This window comes from Cornus florida, unplaced genomic scaffold, assembly GCF_030987335.1.
Source record: "Cornus florida cultivar Cherokee Brave unplaced genomic scaffold, ASM3098733v1 CherokeeBrave_3.0.0_Hap2_Chr05, whole genome shotgun sequence".
Classification (NCBI taxonomy): domain Eukaryota; kingdom Viridiplantae; phylum Streptophyta; class Magnoliopsida; order Cornales; family Cornaceae; genus Cornus; species Cornus florida.
In genome coordinates this window covers 28,991,313-29,003,496 of record NW_026775575.1, presented here as the reverse complement: position 1 = coordinate 29,003,496, position 12,184 = coordinate 28,991,313, and the positions used below count along the sequence as shown (strand labels likewise).

The following is a 12,184-nucleotide window of genomic DNA, read 5'->3' as shown; positions in this document are numbered from 1 at the left end:
TTTGATATATATAGATCTTGTTTATTCAATGATTTATGTGGTCTAATGCTTCCAATTGATCATTTTATTCTACCCATATGTCTATGTATGCTAGAATAGATGTTCATGTGCTTGTCTCTAGATTTTGTGTTATTGATGCATGTCTATGTGTATGATGCTATAGATTTAGAGATTGTTAAAACATAGTGCTTAAAGGAATGCTCTTGTGATTCTCTTGATGGTTTATACTTATTCCTTGATGGATTGTGCCTCTCCCCTAGTTTATTTTCATGCTAGTAGTATAGATATAGTGTAGTTGTAGTGTAGTGTTAGATGGGAGGACAATCTATGCTTGTTGTTTGATGATCCAAGCTTTTGAATGCAAGTAGTATATGTCTCTATCCTTGTGTTGTATTTGGATTCTGAGCTTAATGAAAGGATTAATGACTTGTTTTGATCTATTGTGCCTTTCACATGTTGTTTAGATAATATATGCTTAATTGCTTAGATATATTGTGCCTTTCACATGATGTTTAGACAATACATGCTTAACTAGTCATCCTTGCTTGTTGAATCAACCAAACACACACACACCAATATTGTAACACACCATTTGTCCTCATTAATCACTTATCAATGATATAGAAATGCATTGTTTGGTGGTGATCTCTAAACCCCAAGATCTCTCTCTCTCTTACTTACTCTTAATTGCATTCTTTGTTATCACTTAGTTTAATTTAGTTGTTCTTTAATCAACCAACCAACCAATTGTTTGATCACTCGACCTACTAGCCCTAATAATGATTCCAAGACATTGCTCGATCCTCACAAATCCCTTGGGATGATCCCTACTCGCCCTAGCTATATTTTTAGTGAAAGGTAGTAGTGGCTTCTATAAATGTAAAACTCTTGGCCCCTGCCTTAATGCACACTCTTAAGCTCATAATAGGATGACAACCATAGATTTTGGCGCCGTTGCCGGGGATATGATTGATTAGATTAGGCAACGTCATATTTATGAAATTTATTAGGATTAGTACTCTTTTGATCGTGTCTTTACTTTACTTTTATTTTTCTTTTTGGTTTCTTATTGTGTTTTTCTTACTTGACTAGGTGCATTGTTGGAGAGGAAGTAAGCAAATGAGCCATCAAGCATTCAAGCAAATAAAGAAAGTAAAAAGCTAAAAATTCTAAAAATTTGCTAAGCTAAGCTTTAAATTTGGAGTTGAAGTGCTAAAGGACCATTGTGAGACTTTATTTACTCAATCCCTTAGTTAAATCATTGGCCCACGTGGAGGCTTATTTTTAATTGTCTTGCATCATTGTTGTTAAAGCATGGGAGTATGAATTAAGTGTTTGTGGAAGAAGTCTAATTGCATTGTTGTGAAGGCATATTGTTTGTCATTCTTTGTGTTTGTTGTGTTTTGCATTTTGCATACATGGACGTTGTTCATTGAGACCAACTCTTATCCTTCTTAATTTGTATCTTGAATCTATTGTTAGAAATCCTAAGGGAAGAGGAAGTTCAAATAGAGCCAATCTATCAATGGATAACCATAATGACAATAATGTTGAGGACCTTGGTCACATAGACCAATAAGGTATCCTTCATCCCAATGTGCACAATGAGAACATACAAGTACCATTAGGCATGCCTAGGCCATTCATTCACCAACTACCACAACAACAAGGCCAAGTTCCATATGGAATGCCAAGGCCAATGTATGATCCACAACCTCCCATCAACAATCAAGGAATTCAAAACCAAGGTGTTCATGTTACACCTCAAGTAGCTAATCTACCTCCTGCTTTAAGAGACCATTACGTGCCTAATGAGTATAATGCACCTACATGTATCCAATTGCCTCCATTTAGAGCACATCATTGTGAAATTAAGTCACAAACCTTTTAAATGCTTCCTAACTATCATGGACTTCCAAGTGAAGAACCTTACAAACATTTGGATGAGTTTCTTGAAGTATGTTCCACCGTAAAATATACGGACATGCCAGAAGAGGTTTTGACTCAAACTTTTTCCATTCACCTTAAAAGACAAGGCAAAGTATTGGTTTAACAATCTTAAGCCTTTTTCAATCACTTCTTGGGCAGAAATGCAACAAGAGTTCTTGAAGAAGTACTATCCGGTTTCTAAGACCAATGCCATGAGAAACTCAATTCGAGAATTTTCAAATGGGGATGGAGAAACGTTTCATGAGGCATGGGAACGCTTCAATGAATTGCTTAGGAAGTTTCCACATCATGACATGCCCAAATGAAAATTAGTTCAATACTTCTTTGAGAGCTAATCGAACAACTATAAGGGCATGGTTGATGCTTCCATGGGTGGCTCATACATTAATAGGCATGAGGATGACGTGTGGCGTCTCTATGAGAGTATGAGTGAAAATTCTCTGCATAGAACACTATCATCCAAGAATGGTAGAAATTCACAAGGCAGGAAGAGTGTTGGCTTACATCAAGTCAACCATTCAAATGAAATAGCCGCCGAAATGAAGTCTTCATCTCAAAGGTTTGATCAATTTTTGATTAACCAAAACTTGGCGAACCAAGTATCTTCCTTCCCTAACCATTCTCATCGTCCATCAAATGAAACATGTATGACTTGTTCTAGTGTTCTTCATTCTACTTCTCATTATCCTCACGGACAAGTGCAAAATGAACCTAATGAACTAGTCAATGCAGCTTTTGTGAACCAAGGGAACAATCCTTATGGTACTCACTATAGTCCAAGTTGGAGGAATCATCCGAATTTCTCTTGGAAAAACCAAGGAGAGGGCTCAAACCATTCCCAATGCGGTTTTTAAGGGAAGTACATTCCACCTCCACTTCAAAACCAAGGATCCCAAGGTTATAGACCTTATCAATCACAAGGGAATCAATTTGCTAATTCTCATTTTCCAAGGTAATACTAGAAGTCTCATCTTTGAAGAGAAAGTTTTGAATGCTTTGGGCACTTTAGAGGCTAACACTCAATTGCTTCATTCTCACTCTCAGTCTATTACGAAGCTAGAAACCCAAGTAGGGCAAATAGCAAGCACTCTCAATGCAAGAGAGAAGGGAAAGATGCCTATTAATGCCCCACCTAAGCAATAATGTGTTGTGGAAACCCATTCCTCATCGGAAGGCCACACCATTGAACATGTTAATGCGATGACTACCTTGCGGAGTGGTAGGGTTGTGAACAATCAATTTGGAATGTCCAATAAAGAGAGTGAACCAGTGCAACCTCAAGTTATCACCCATCCCGTTTCACATCCCATTCCTCCTTCATTGCATATATATGACCTTGTAAATGAGAAAGTCTTGAAAGATGTATTTGAAAAAGAAGTTTTGAAAAATGATGTTGAAAAGGTTTTATTGAAAAATGATTTGAAAACTTCTTGTGTTGAAGAAAGTTGAAAAGAAAATTTTGAAAAAGTGTTTGAACCAAAAGTTCTATTTCCGGATGCCTTAAAAGGATCTATTTCAAAAGACAAGCAAAAGGAAAAAACCAATGAAATCATGGAAATGTTTAGGCAAGTGAAAGTTAATCTTCCACTATTGGATGTAATCAAGCAAATTCTGGCATATGCCAAATTCTTGAAAGACTTGTGCACCCAAAAGCGGAAGAACAAGAGCCAAGTACCAAGAAAAGTGGTTTTGACCGAGCAAGTAAGCTCAATTTGGCAACATAACACTCTTCCAAAGTTTAAGGACCCCAGTTCACCCACTACATGCATTATTGGTGATCATATTATTAATCGGGCGCTTTTTGACTTAGGAGCAAGTGTTAACCTTCTTTCATACTTAGTTTATGTCAATTTGGGCCTAGGTGAATTGAAACCGACTTCGGTAGTTTTACAACTTGCCAACCGATCCATTAAGAAGCCTAGGGGTATAATTGAGGATGTTTTGATAAAGATTGACAAATTCTTCTTCCCGGTTGATTTCGTTGTCATAGACACGGAATCGGTCCCCAATCCTAAGAGCCAATTTCCCGTTATCCTTGGCCGTCCTTTCTTGGCAACCGCTAATGCGAACATCAATTGTAGGACGGGGATAATGAAGATCTCATTTGGCTACAGGAAGGTGAAGTTGAATATCTTTAATCCCACACCCAATTCATTTGACAAATATGAAGGAGAGGTTAATGTTGTAGATAAATGTTATGATTTTTAATGTCAAGGAAATGAGCTTTTGTGTAAGACCAAAACTTTAAAATGATTATCTTCAACCTTGTATTCTCAAAATCTTGTTTCAAACTCTTGCTTTGAAAGGGCATGGAAGCCTAAAGGTTGTGATCACATAGACAAGGGACCAAGGGTTTCTTTTGAGCTTAATCCAACAAGTTCTTCAAAGAACCACTTGTTGGGTGGAGTTCAAAGCATCTATCACCCCAATAAGGAGGGGATGCATTATAAGATCTTTGATCTGGGCTAAAAGGGCCCAATGTCTTGCTAGAGACGTTAAAGACTAGCTAAAGCATTCGTAGGGTGTCAAAACGCTATTCCTCCCCCATTTCTATATTTCATTTCATTTTTTGAGAAGTCTAGATACTTGTTTTTGGTTTATATGCATTTCAAGGAACCTTGGTGAGGATTGCATGAGCTTTCATGTCATTATTGAGCATTCTGCATAGTTCGATCAATCTCAAACTTGAGTTTGATCGATCGAACTCCATTCTGCATCCAACACTTAGAAAATTTTTTGACCTGCAGAAACCTGCATCCAAATCACCTCTCTGTCCCATCGTTCGGACTAACTCTTAGATCGATCAAGAGACCTTCGATCGATCCAACTTCCAAGTTCGATCGATCTCATGATTCAACACTTAGAAAAATTTTGAGCCTGCATCAACCTGCATATTTCAGCTCTCTGTCTGATCGATCGAAACATTCCAAGATCGATCTAAAAGTTCTTCGATCGATCCAACTTCCAAGTTCGATCGATCTCATATTCCAACACTTAGCCAATTTTTTGAGCCAAAAACCTGCATATTTGCTCTCTGTCTGATTGATTGAACTCTTGTTTCGATCGATCTCAGTCTTCATTTCATTATTATGACTTTGTTTTGACTTTTCAAATTATCAAAAATCCAAAAATATTTTCACTTTCATTTTATTTTCATTTCATTTTATTTTATTTTTCAAAAAAGTTTTCAAAAATTCAAAAATATTCTATTGTAATTAATTTTTAATTATTAGTGTTTATTCAATTTATTTTATTTTTAAAAAAAAACCAAAAATATTTTATTTTATTTTCCAATTTTTAATTTTAATTCTAATTTTTAATTTTAATTTTGCAATTTTCAAAAATTTCAAAAATCCAAAAATACTTTGAAGAGAGTTCATCAAAGTTCGATTGATCACAGTTGAGTTCGATCGATCGAACTCTGTCGGGAATGTTTTTAAAAATAGAATCGAGGGTTCTCAAGATCGATCTCACCCTCTCTGCAAACCCTTGTTTCCCTCTCTGCGCCGCCGTGCACCCATCATCTTCCCCTTCTCCGGCAAGCCCTCCGGTGTCATCAAGCTTCCTGAATCACTCTCTCTCATCTCAGTTTCATCTCTCCCTCTTCATCTCCAATTTTCTCTTTGGTTGAGGTAAGAACCGAGATCTACTTTGAAACTTGATTTGATTTAATGCATACATGTTCTATATATTTGATTTAGGATGCTTAGATGATTAAATCCACCATTGTTGAGCTTCGAAGCACTGTATTTCCATGTATATATATGTGTGTTGCTTCGTGTATATATTTTGCATATTTTTGGATTTTGATCCCATATTGGGAGTTTGGGCCTCGTTCAGTGTTAGGTATTATTGACTTGATGTGTTGTTGGGCCCACGAACACGTTCGTGTGGGCCCCATGCTTCCAAAGACACAGATCTGTAACCTTTGAGTTTTCAACATCGCACAGTTCGATCGATCGAACTTGTATCTCCGATCGATCTTGGTAGATCGATCGAACTCATGTCTCCGATCGATCGAAGTTGTGAGATCGATCTCACTTACTTTCAATCGATCTAACTTTTGTGATCGATCTCACTTCTTTTTATGATCGATCGAACTTCACAGATCTCACACACATACTTCATTCATCATATCTTATGTTCATGGTATCATATCTATGCCCAATGCCTGTGATATTCCACATTGGATGCATTTCATACTTACATTGTTTAGCATGTTTCATATTCTACCACTTGCATAGATTCATGTCATATTTGTTTTGTCTACTTTACTTGACATACATGTTTCTATTTCGTGCTTAAAAATTACTTATTCTGGCACTAACTCCCATTGCAAGTTTTTCTTTTTCTTTTTGCAGGCCATGGTTAAGAGGAAGACCATTGCCAACAGGCAACACGGGCCCACCCGATATATTAGGCCAAGGACAGAGGAGCCAGCAGAGCCCTCTTATGCACAGCGAGAGCCAGCATAAGCTACCCCACCTCAGTCACCATCCCATGAGGCCGAGGATGACTATTTACCATCTACCTCTGCGGCTCATCTTGCTTTCACTCTATCACCATCTCCACTACAGACTGGAGCTGACCATTCACATATACCCACTCAACCAGCTTAGCCAGCTCAACTGGAGCATGATAGGCCCACGCCTCGATATGCGCACATGACGCTCGACCACGAGTTAGAGTTCGACACGGCCTTCTTCTCTAGATCGGTGCTGACCCGATCCACTTACCATGATATCATTCAGAGGGGCCTGGTCGCTATTCTTGCCCCCGTCACAGAGCCAGTTTACCCGCGACTGGTACGGTTGTTCTACCAGAACCTCCGACTATCCCCATGTACCATAGCCAAGATGGTCACTTCTGTTGATGGCCATCCGATCCCCATCACAGTGGACTCTTTAGCCCGCTCTTGCCGTTGTCCACACAGATGTCCTCCAAAGCTTCAGGACACATATCCGAGGCTATTCAGGCCTTTCTATGCCGACATAGCAGTATTTCTCACAGGTCACCATGCCAGTGGCGAGACCTTTGCCATTTAGACATTCCTTCCAGACGACCTTTGGTTTACCGATTCCGTTTTCTGTCGGAATACATGGCCGGGCATAAGATTCAGAGGAGGGGCGATTATCTGACAGCCCTTTACTCCTTCTACACCGGGCACTGGGTGTCTATTTCCGCGCTCATCTGGAGCGTGATGAGGAAGCTGTATGACGAGTATATCAGCAAGGAGACGCCCAGACGGGCTAAGTCTCTTCCCTTTAGCCACCTCATAACCTAGATTCTCATAGATCAGCGCTACCCCATCCATCCTCGGGAGTACACTGAGAAAGGTTCCTGTCACTTCCTCAGGAAGGACTAGAACAAGAACTACCGCTCCATTATTACCAGGCTGCAGGACCACGCGGTAGTGGCTGCAGTGGAGTTAAAGCTAGAGGAGGCACAAGCACAGGCACAGGCACAGGCCCAAACAGAGGCACTGACACCAGCAGAGGCAGCAACAGCACATCCCGCAGCAGACGATGCACCAGTTGATCCAGCTGCCGAGCATTTAGACATAGACTTAGAGCACCCTACAGACGACGCAGAGTAGGACTCTCCAACCAGGTCGCCCATTCATGAGCAGGAGCAGACTCAGGAGCTTTCTTCTGATTCATCTATGCCTAAGGCTCCAGATATGATCCCCGGCTTTGGAGTACGTCTGCAGACGCGTGAGGATGCTGTTGTTGCCATCCGAGTTGACCTCACAGCCCACATAGCTGATTTTTCTGCCTTTAGCACGGATGTCGCGACCATGTTCAGAGATCTATCCAGAGATCCGTGGAGCCAGACCAGCCCGTCCTACCTCATCCTCCTAAGCTCCCAGTCCTTTTTTATCTCATGATCCCTCTCTCCTTTTGATACTTTACTTTTGTCACTGTATATTATTATTTTTATAGCCGGTCTGTCGGCTTTGATATTTTTGTTGTACCTGGACTTTATATATTTTATATAGCTATTTTTGTTATGCATATCAAATGATTATATTCTCATATTTGTATGTTTGACTCCATCTGGTGCATCACAGTGACTTCAGTGAGAGAGTGCTACACAATTTTTAGGACCACCCTTATACCTCTCTCATTTCTTTATCTGTTTATCCCATTTATACTTGCATGTCCACTGTGCACTGATTATCCCATTTTGTTATCTGATGAGTTTATTCAAGTGCTAATTTTCAGGACCACAGTTCATCCTAAGTTTGGGGGGGCCATGCCACCCACTTCGGATACTTTAGTCCTGATCATTCTTGCTTAGTTGCACTGGTATACTCTTTCCTTTGTTCTCTTTGTACATTGAGGACATTGTGCCATTTAAGTTTGGGGGGAATGATGCGTTACAGTGTTAGTTTTAAATTCAAAATCTTGAGTATAACTTATGTATTTGAGGGATGTTTCTATGATTGGTCCATATCTAGCTATGAATTTGATCTTTTGAGGACTATATTTCTTAAAATTTAAAAATTGCTTGACTTGATAGTTCAATACTCCATGTATGCCTTATGAATGCCATTTAGGAATAAATTTTTTGAAAAATTGATATCTTGCTTGCACTTGTGGTACACATCAGCCTGATTTTGTTATTGTTTTGAGATTCATTCTAAAATTCTACATTAGCACAGGCGCACACTAGCATTCATTTATGGGGTACATGCTTTGTTGATTATTGAATTGGTTATATCCCAATTGAGCTAGTAGTGCATTGAAAGCTTTCATTCTTGATAAAGGTAGATAACAACCCCTTTTTACTAAGTAGCCGGGATTCTAGCCTCATCAAGCACTGAAATTCTAGCGCCGAAAGGTGGAGGGCCCAAACTCTAGATTAATAATTGAATCCAAAAAAAAAAAAAAAAAAAAAAAAAAAAAAAGAAAGGAAAAAAAGAAGAAGTTGCAAAAGCAATAAAAAAGTGAAGACTTCTCCCAAAAGGTGAAAAGTGGGAAATTATTAGATGGTTGTTGTCTTGATTTGTAAACTAGTTGATTTGAGCTTGTAAGTCTGTAGGGGTATTTGAATGCCTAATGCCCTAAAGCCGTTTGGTTTGGGAGTCATTGACCTAACGCTCAACCTCATGAATCACTAGAAAGCTTAATAGATCAATACATTGCACCATACTTCCATCTTTGATCCTATAAAAAAAATAAAATAAAAAAAAATAAAAAAAAATATCGAGTGAAAAGAATAAGTGCACCTAGATGAATAAAGCTTTAATAAAAGGTCCACTTTTTGTCTTGATAATCGGTATTAGATTTGTGTGCTAGTTTGAGGGTAAATATACGATTAATTCTTTAGTTGGCTAAGATAGCAACATATTTGATGCTGGTCCACTCAAAAGGATTCTAGAGTTTTTTTGATTTACATGATCATTTTCTTGATGTGTGGAGGACCATATTTGCTTGCGTGATGTTGAGATTTTGGGAGATTGCTTGGAAAGGGTTGAAAAATTGCATACTTGAGGTAGTTTTCTCCAATGCTTGTTTGCACTATTGGTACCTCTTTTGAAAGAATGAGCTTAATGTTTATGGGTACCATTTCTGGAAACTTTCACGAGACTTCACTCATCCACTAGGGGTAACCTAGGGGTTTAAAAGGCTTGTTGCATATGCTAAGTGCAATTACGTTCCCTACAAAAGTGGCGTGATTCATTTATTATTTTCTAGTTCATAGTTGTATAGTTGTTCATTTCATTCCTTTACTTTTTAGTTCATTGCTAGGGATTAGCAATATTAAAGTTTGGGGGTGTGATGAGCGCTGAAAAGTGCGTATTTAAACCCCTTAAGCTTAGGCATTCTAGTACCTTTATTTATCTTACTTTACCGTTTTAGATTGATTTCGTATTATTTCCATTTTCAGACACTTATCCCAAAAATAAGCTAACTCAGCCAAATAAGAGCTTAATTGAAGCAATTCTGGGATTAAACAAAGAAAAGAGCAAAGTGGTGGAAGCAGCAAAGTTCGATCGATCCAAGTTCAAGGTTCGATCGATCGAACAATGATCGATCTCAGCACTTCAAGATAGATCCAAGCCTAGACCTAAAAGCATAGAGTCCCAGAAGTTCGATTGATCCAACACCACCCTTCGATCGATCGAACACTTTTGTCCTTATTCAAATGATTAACCCTATCCATAGCTGTACCACCCACTAACTACTTTTTTCCTTTTCCCATAAATATCTCCCAAAATATCTCAGATTTGTCTTTTCCCAAAAAGCTCAGCCAATTGGATCGATCCAGCCTAAGTTCGATAGATCTTAGCCAGTTTGATCAATCCAAGTCCAAGGTTCGATCGATCGACCTTCCTCCAGTGCAAAAAGGTTAAAATTCCAGCTTGTGTAATCTGTCCTCTATCCAATTATTAGAGACTATTCTTTACACGACCCTAGCTCATTTTGTGTGCCACTTGACCTACCTATAAAAGGAATATGATGCACTTTTTGAGCATATAGACTATTCTAGGGTTTAATCTCTTGGAGAAGAAGTTTAGAGGAGGAGGAAGCTAGAGACACCATTGGAGACTCTTCATCAACCAAGGAGCAAGCCTTTTCTATGGAGTTAGCCCTTAAGGGTTGGAGTAACATCACCATGAGTGGCTAGACATCCTTTTGGGGCTAGAGTTAGCCCCAAGCATGCTTTCTATATCTTAATCTTGTGTATTATTGAGGGATTAGTGTTGTAATTGATGTTTTGACACTTTGATATATATAGATCTTGTTTATTCAATGATTTATGTGGTTTAATGCTTCCAATTGATCATTTCATTCTATCTATATGTCTATATATGCTAGAATAGATGTTCATGTGCTTGTCTCTAGATTTTGTGTTATTGATGCATGTCTATGTGTATTGATGCTATAGATTTGGAGATTTTCAAAATATAGTGCTTAAAGGAATGCTCTTGTGATTCTCTTGATGGTTCATACTTATTCCTTGATGGATTGTGCCTCTCCCCTAGTTTATTTTCATTCTAGTAGTGTAGATGTAGTGTAGTTGTAGTGTAGTGTTAAATAGGAGGACAATTTATGCTTGTTATTTGATGATCAAAGCTTTTGAATGCAAGTAGTATATGTCTCTATACTTGTGTTATATTTGGATTGTGAGCTTAATGAAATGATTAATGACTTGTTTTGATCTATTGTGCCTTTCACATGTTGTTTAGACAATATATGCTTCATTGCTCAGATATATTGTGCCTTTTACATGATGTTTAGACAATACATACTTAACTAGTCATCCTTGCTGGTTGAATCAACTAAACACACACACACCAATATTGCAACACACCATTTGCTATCATTAATCACTTGTCAATGATATAGAAATGCATTGCTTGGTGGTGATCTCTAAACCCTAAGATCTCTCTCTCTTACTTACTCTTGATTGCATTCTTTATTATCACTTAGTTTAATTTAGTTATTCTTTAATCAACCAACCAACCAATTATTTGATCACTCGACCTAGTAGCCCTAATAACGATTCCATGACATTGCTCGATCCTCACAAATCCCTTGGGACGATCCCTACTCGCCCTAGCTATATTTTTAGTGAAAGGTAGTAGTGGCTTCTATAAATGTAAAACTCTTGGCCCTCGCCTTAATGCACACTTTTAAGCTCATGGTAGGACGATTACCACCCATCTCTGATAGCAAGTGGGTCAGCTCCACTCAAGTTGTTCCCAAGAAATCTGGCCTCACTATTGTTAAAAATTCAGCGGGAGCGCTCGTGCCACAAACGCACCACCACCGGGTGGCGTGTGTGCATTGACTACCAAAAACTCAACTCTACCACTAGGAAGGATCATTTTCCACTCCTATTCATTGATCAAATCCTAGAGAGGCTAGCCGGCCAAAGCTACTATTATTTTCTTGATGGTTATTCCGGCTATAACCAAGTGGCAATTGATCCTCAAGATCAAGAGAAGACCACATTCACATGTCACTTTGGAACATTTGCCTATAGATGCATGCCCTTTGGGCTATGCAATGCATCGGTAACTTTCCAAAGATGCATGATGTCCATATTTTTCGATATAGTTGAGAAGTTTTTGGAGGTATTCATGGATGATTTTTCCGTCTTTGGATCTTTCTTTGACTCATGTCTCCAAAATCTATCCCTTGTGCTTCAAAGATGCAAGGAGACAATTCTTATTCTAAGTTGGGAAAAGAGTCATTTCATGGTCTAAGAAGGCATTATCTTG

At 38.6% G+C, this 12,184-nt stretch overlaps 1 pseudogene; it reads right to left on the bottom strand.

Moving 5' to 3' along the window:
* Positions 1–2,146: 2,146 nt before the first annotated feature.
* Positions 2,147–2,245, bottom strand: LOC132310836 (small nucleolar RNA R71; annotated as a pseudogene).
* Between the last annotated feature and the right edge of the window lie 9,939 nt (positions 2,246–12,184).